Below are 6,000 nucleotides of genomic sequence, written 5' to 3'. Positions count from 1 at the left end.
TAAATAAAGATCATTCTCTCACAATATTAGCTAATGTCATTTGTACTAAATCATTCACTAGTACTCACTAAATGAGAGCTTGAACCTATGTACTTGTGTAAACCCTTTACAATTAATGAGAACTCATCTACTTTGTGGACGTAGCCAATCTGGGTGAACCACGTACATCTTGTGTTTGCTTCCCTGTCCCTATCCATTTACATACTTATTCACACTAGTGGCCGGAGCAATCTAGTGAAGGTCACAAACTTAACATTTTCTGTTGTACCAAAGTCCTCATTGATTTTGTGCATCAACATTTGGCGCGGTTTGTGGGAACAACACTTATTCCTACTCTCTTCAGTTTTGTTAAGCTGGTTTCCACCATTCGTACACTCTCTTTTGACCAGGCATCCATCTCCAACATGGGGAGTGAAGGAAGCCACAGTACGCAGAATGACACCTCTCTTGCACTTGGTGTGAGGCAACGAAAGAAGGAAGGAAAGAGGGTTGCTCTTCAAGCTAAAGTCGATGAGCTAGAAGCTTAGAACAACAAGATAGCAATGAAGAATGAGGTCATCCAGGAGCAGTATGAGAAGCTCTTTGAAATGCTCCACGAAACTAGGTGTACTCAAACACACGAGTTCGTTACCCCTGTGGACATTAACCATCATCTGGGTGCCCCCCAACACGGAGGGTCGCCTTCCTTCGACATGGGTATCCCTGATGAGGAGCGAGCTAATCATCAAAACATTGATCAACATGAGACTTCTCTCAACCCAGCTGCTTCGACTCGAAGTATGAGAAGTGGAGGAAGACATCTCCTTACAGAAGGAGTGGAAGGATCGAAAGTAGTCTTTCGTGACTGTCGAGATTTCCTAAAGCAACGTCGAGACAATCTCATCCATGTAAGCTCGAAGATCAATGACCTAAGGGTCTCTGAAAGACTCGGTCCCCTCCCATGTCCCAGGTCGACTACCAATTTAGGGAAGGGGTAACAAGTCCTAGAGAAACACGAAGGTATAAAAGACTCAGAAATGTTCTGACAAACATACCTTGGAAGTTAGTACGACAAGTCCAGGAAAAATCACTTGCTCTTGATCAAACCTTCATACTTCCAAGAGAAGATGGAGATTTACGAAAGAAAGCTCCAGTGGTACATGACTCCACTCAGGACCCTCTTGTCCTACAACTTCTTAAGGAAGTAAACAAGTTGAAGGTCGAACGACAAGCTAAGATACCTGATTGGAACCAACCTAGGCCTAACCCTATCACAAGGAGGATCCTCGACACCTCCCTTTAAGCGAAGACAAAACAAAAGCTTGGTTTACAACTCTATATTGGAAGGGAGGACCCAATTGAACACCTTAACCTCTTTGAGTCCACCATGGCATATCGGATGCACACCGACGAAGAGCGATGTCTTCTCTTCCCCTCCACCCTCTCTAGCAGAGCTCTAAACTGATATTGCCATCTTCCACCTGAGACAGTAGACTCATTTGAGGAACTGAGGAAATTGTTTGTCTCTCAACACATTTTGTTTGCTCCAATTTCAGAAAGGAAATTTTCACAATTTGCAGTTTAATAAACACCTATTATCCAAGACTTGAAAGTAAATGAACCAAAAAATCAAAAGATTAAGCAATTAAACGTAAAGCAAGTAAATGCTTGCAAAAATTAAAAGATTAGGCAATTAAATGGAGAATTACCCTTAGAATTGAAAAATTACTACAAAAGGTTTGAAAGTTACACAGTTAGATACTAAAAAGGAGAGAGATGAGATGGAATGGGAAGGCAAAATTAAGATCGGCAATGGTTAACAACCTACACCCTTTAATCTTTGCACTGTATTCCTTGTTGGATTGTTCCAATATTGGGCAAGGTAGGGGGCATTGGTTCTGCCATAATCGCAACTACACAATCCTGTCCATCAGAGCGGTTTGACAATGCTTCCATGGTTCTCATGCTCCATGATTTTTTCATTCAATCGTATCCATCAGATCAAGATTCGCAACTACACAATCTATTCAACCAAAATTTAATCAAAATCTACTCAGCTCTATTAATCCCAAAACAAACAAAAGCAAATAAAAGGTTAGATTTTGTTTGCATATAAAATTAAAAGTACCTGCATTCAACATCCACGTTATGAAGCCAAGAAGGGGATTGAATCATACCATCGACAAACACGATCATCCACAACATAGATTATTGACCCGTTGAAATGTATTTTTCGGTGGTTTGGCAGTATAGTAGTTAAACAGAATGACAAATTCATGATAGAAGCCAGTAAATGAACAAATCAAACCAAATAAGAAATATCAAATAAATAGAACAACTTATAGCAATTCTGAAGACTGTCTTCTCCTTCACATATAGGGATGGGCAACGGTTATGGCGGGCGGGTAACCGCGGTTATTTACCCATAACCATTTATGCTCATACCCGCATAACCGTTTACCCGTTGGGTAATTGCCTAAACGGTTATACCCATACCCATAACCGTTTATAAACGGTTAACCATACCCATAACTGTATACCCATTTAACCGTAACCGTTTAATACCCGTTTACCCATTTATCCTTTTTAACCCGTTTATCTTTTTTTTTTTTTTACCATTACCCTTTTTTCACCCGTCTACATATTTTTTAACAACTTGAAAATAAAAAAAAATTGTCATAATTTTGTTTTTTTGACAATTAAACACCGTTATAGATACATTCATCATACATTTCCATATTTTAATTTTTTAAGTCCTTATACCATTCCAATAATTGATATAATAGTTTACGGACAATATTTTGAACTGTTACTAATGAAGGTAAATATAATATTTGCTAAGTATTATTGGGTTACAAAATTGTTTAGAAGACATTTCTGTCAAAGCATTTCTGTCAATTTCAAGGTTACCCGCAATGAATTTAAATTAATTTGGCCAATAATCATCATTCCTGTAGCAGTGTTATTGAGAGAAGGACCGATGAATTCCTTGTTAATTTATTGGGTGCTAAGTGTTGAGCAAAAATTGTACATAATATGTAAACAAATAATTCCCTCGACACAATTTCACCCTCGTTCATTTATCCGAAGAGGGTTTTATTAGTTTGAGTTTGACCCATTTTAGGCTACGCGCCTATTAATTACAACATTTCTTTTGGGAAAGGAATACCCTTTAATTCTAATATGAATAAATCATAACTTGAGGATTTGGGTGTTTATTTGATTTTGTGATTGCATCTAGGTAGAGTCCTAGATTGCCTACGTACCCTCGTTGAGGGATCAAGTCACTCGTAGTTCCTTGTATGCTTGATACTTGTTTGGATTTGATGCCTTGTGCAGTTTTAGCTCATGCGGGTGAGGACTTTGCACCATTAGAGCGTTTAATGCCTTGTGCAGTTTAGGCTCTTGCAGGCGAGGACTTTAAGCCATTAGAGCTTTTAATGCCTTGTGCAGTTTAGGCTTTTGCAGGCGAGAACTTTAAGCCATTGGAGCTTTTAATGCCTCATGCAGTTTAAACTCGTGCATGCGAGGACTTTAAGCCATTGGAGTGATTTATAAATTTGATATGGTTTTATGCCATTCTGAAATTCGATACGGCTTTGTGCCAGTTAACATAGCTTCGTGCCACTTGAGATTCTGTTGCGGCTTCATGCCATTTGATATTTGACTTTTTCTTCGGCTTTGTGCCATTTGATATTTGATACGGCTTCGGGCCATTGGGTTTTGTCGCAGCTTCGTGCCATCAGAATTTAATACGGCTTCATGTCATTAAATCGGCTTTTAGCCATTTGAGGCAGCTTTGTCTCATTTAAAGTGGTTTTGTGCCGCTTGAGCATAGAGTAAAATTAACGGGTTTATTTCTGATAAACCCACTAATATTTTGGCATTTGACTCTAGCTTGGTACCATTTCTTACTCCATGTTTAATTTTACTTTTCCTTTGCAGCTTCTTTCTTCTGACAAATTTGTAGAGAATCATGCTTGGAATAAAAAAAATATTTCCTCTGTTCCTTCACGGGATTTATCCCACAAGGGTTCTGTTCACAGCAACAAAAGTGAATTTAGTTTATATAAACCAGGGATTCATCTTGATTTCTTGGTTGCGTCTAAAATTTAATATCAGACTGCCTACGTATCCTTAACGGAATCAAACCGGCGTAGTTCGTAATTTTTTATTTGGATTTGCCTAATTGTGTTCAGTCTTGGCAAAATGAGTAGTCAATTGGATTTGTTTGAAACCCATACATGACCTTTGGTAATATCCAATAGATCCTTGTGAAATGGGACTTCACTTTTTTCTTCAGAGCAGTTCCACCGGAACACCATTAGGCTGGCACCCAGTCAAAAAAAGGGGCCGGGACTCAGTCAATCCACTCCAACCCGTTCAATTGCCTAACACCCAGTCCAAGCTGGTCTCCAGACCAGCCTAGAATTGACAGAGCCAGGGACTGAGCTATTAGCGTGCGTTTTTTGGGAATGGAGCCGAGGAAATGCAAGACGACTGAGCAAGAAGAAAAGCAGCTAGTGGCGCCGACGAAATCAAGCTGGTGACCCGTTGCCCAACGCCCTCATCTTCGCCTTCCTCCTCCTCCTCCTCACCTACTCAATCTTCATCGACACCGCCGGAATGAGCTGGAAAAGTGAGAGAGAGAGAGAGAGAGAGAGAGAGAGAGAAACAGATAGAATCGGAATGAGCTGAAAGCCACCTACCTTTCGAAGGAAAGAGAGCGCAGATTCGAGGCGGCGAGAGAGACGATGCGGTGAGAGGGATGTGAGAAACCAGAGAGAGAGAGAAGCGTGATAGATTGAGAGAGAAGAGTCCTGACTTTTTATATATATATATATAATTATTATTTTTATTATTTTATAATAAAAATAATAATATTTTAATAAAATTGACTAGGGTATTTTTTGTTAGGGGTGGAGATGCTTTGGCCTATTGCTGTTCACTGGGGTCTATTACTGTTCACTTGAGTGGATAAATGCGCTGGGTGCTGGCGCAAAGTCTTTAGGGGTGGACTTGCTCTTAAGTAGTAACCCACGTGGGATGCGCAGTACAAAGTAAATAGGACTTTGTCCTTTCCTTGAGTAGAATGTGGGATTCACGCCATATGGACTTGAAAAGACATTTAAACAGCCTTTTATTTTTGGTTGGTTGAACACTTCCGAGGCATCTTGAGCCTGCTCTTTTTTTTGAGAGTTTTAACTCTTATTTCAAATAAATGGTACACTGAAGACTGAAGATAATGACATATATTCATCTACCGTTGCTTGTTTATTTTTGAGGTGCCATGCACTAAGCTTTTTCTGAAAACAAGTACTTCCCTTTTTTTTTTTTGAGTTTTACTGCATCCTGCATGGATTTGTCTTGATTTCTTGGTTGCGTCCAAAATTTGATATTAGACTGCCTACATATCCTTAACGGAATCAAACCGGCGTAGTTCGTATATTTTTGAGACTCATCGCGGCTTTGTGCCATTTATACTTGATATGGCTTCGTGCCATTTGTATCTTGTAAATTTAATGGGAATATTTGTGATGAACCCACTATTACTTTGGTATTTGACTTTGTCTCAATGCTGTGCATCTCAGACTTCTTGAATAAATTTAACTTTGATGGATGCCATATTCATAAAACCCATATGAGTAATATGGAAGAGCTACTCTTTTTTTCTTTCTGGTTTCGTGGATAGCCTTCCCATTTTTATTTGAGGGATTTGTATGTAGCAAGCTTCTTATTTCTTCCCTTGTACACTTTGATTTTTCCAAGTCCAGATGGGACATCACATGGCGTCAAAGTCCTAGCACAAAAAGGCTTTTGATGGAATTCTTTAAGAAGTAGCTTCCCCCTTTTTTTTTTATAACTTTCTTTTGAATTTTCAAACCCATTTGTAATGGGATTTTGAACCCATTTGATCCAAGACCCAAGTTTTTCTTTTAATCTGACGGCAGGCTTTGCACTTTTCTTTATTTGAATTTAAAGGTCTCCAAGTTCCAAAATGGGACTTCTAATTTCAATGGA

At 39.1% G+C, this 6,000-nt stretch overlaps 1 long non-coding RNA gene across 1 annotated transcript; it reads right to left on the bottom strand.

The window, feature by feature from the left end:
- Nucleotides 1–1,672: 1,672 nt before the first annotated feature.
- LOC139187860 (uncharacterized) lies at nucleotides 1,673–2,494 on the bottom strand. The gene is made up of 2 exons (XR_011570967.1): nucleotides 2,108–2,494; nucleotides 1,673–2,002 (listed from the first exon to the last, which is right to left on the bottom strand). It is a non-coding gene; the product is annotated as an uncharacterized lncRNA (long non-coding RNA).
- Between the last annotated feature and the right edge of the window lie 3,506 nt (nucleotides 2,495–6,000).

Source organism: Malus domestica, chromosome 09 (genome assembly GCF_042453785.1).
Source record: "Malus domestica chromosome 09, GDT2T_hap1".
NCBI classification, from domain to species: Eukaryota; Viridiplantae; Streptophyta; class Magnoliopsida; order Rosales; family Rosaceae; genus Malus; species Malus domestica.
Note: the sequence above shows the minus strand (reverse complement) of the source record. Positions and strands in the feature narration are given on the sequence as shown.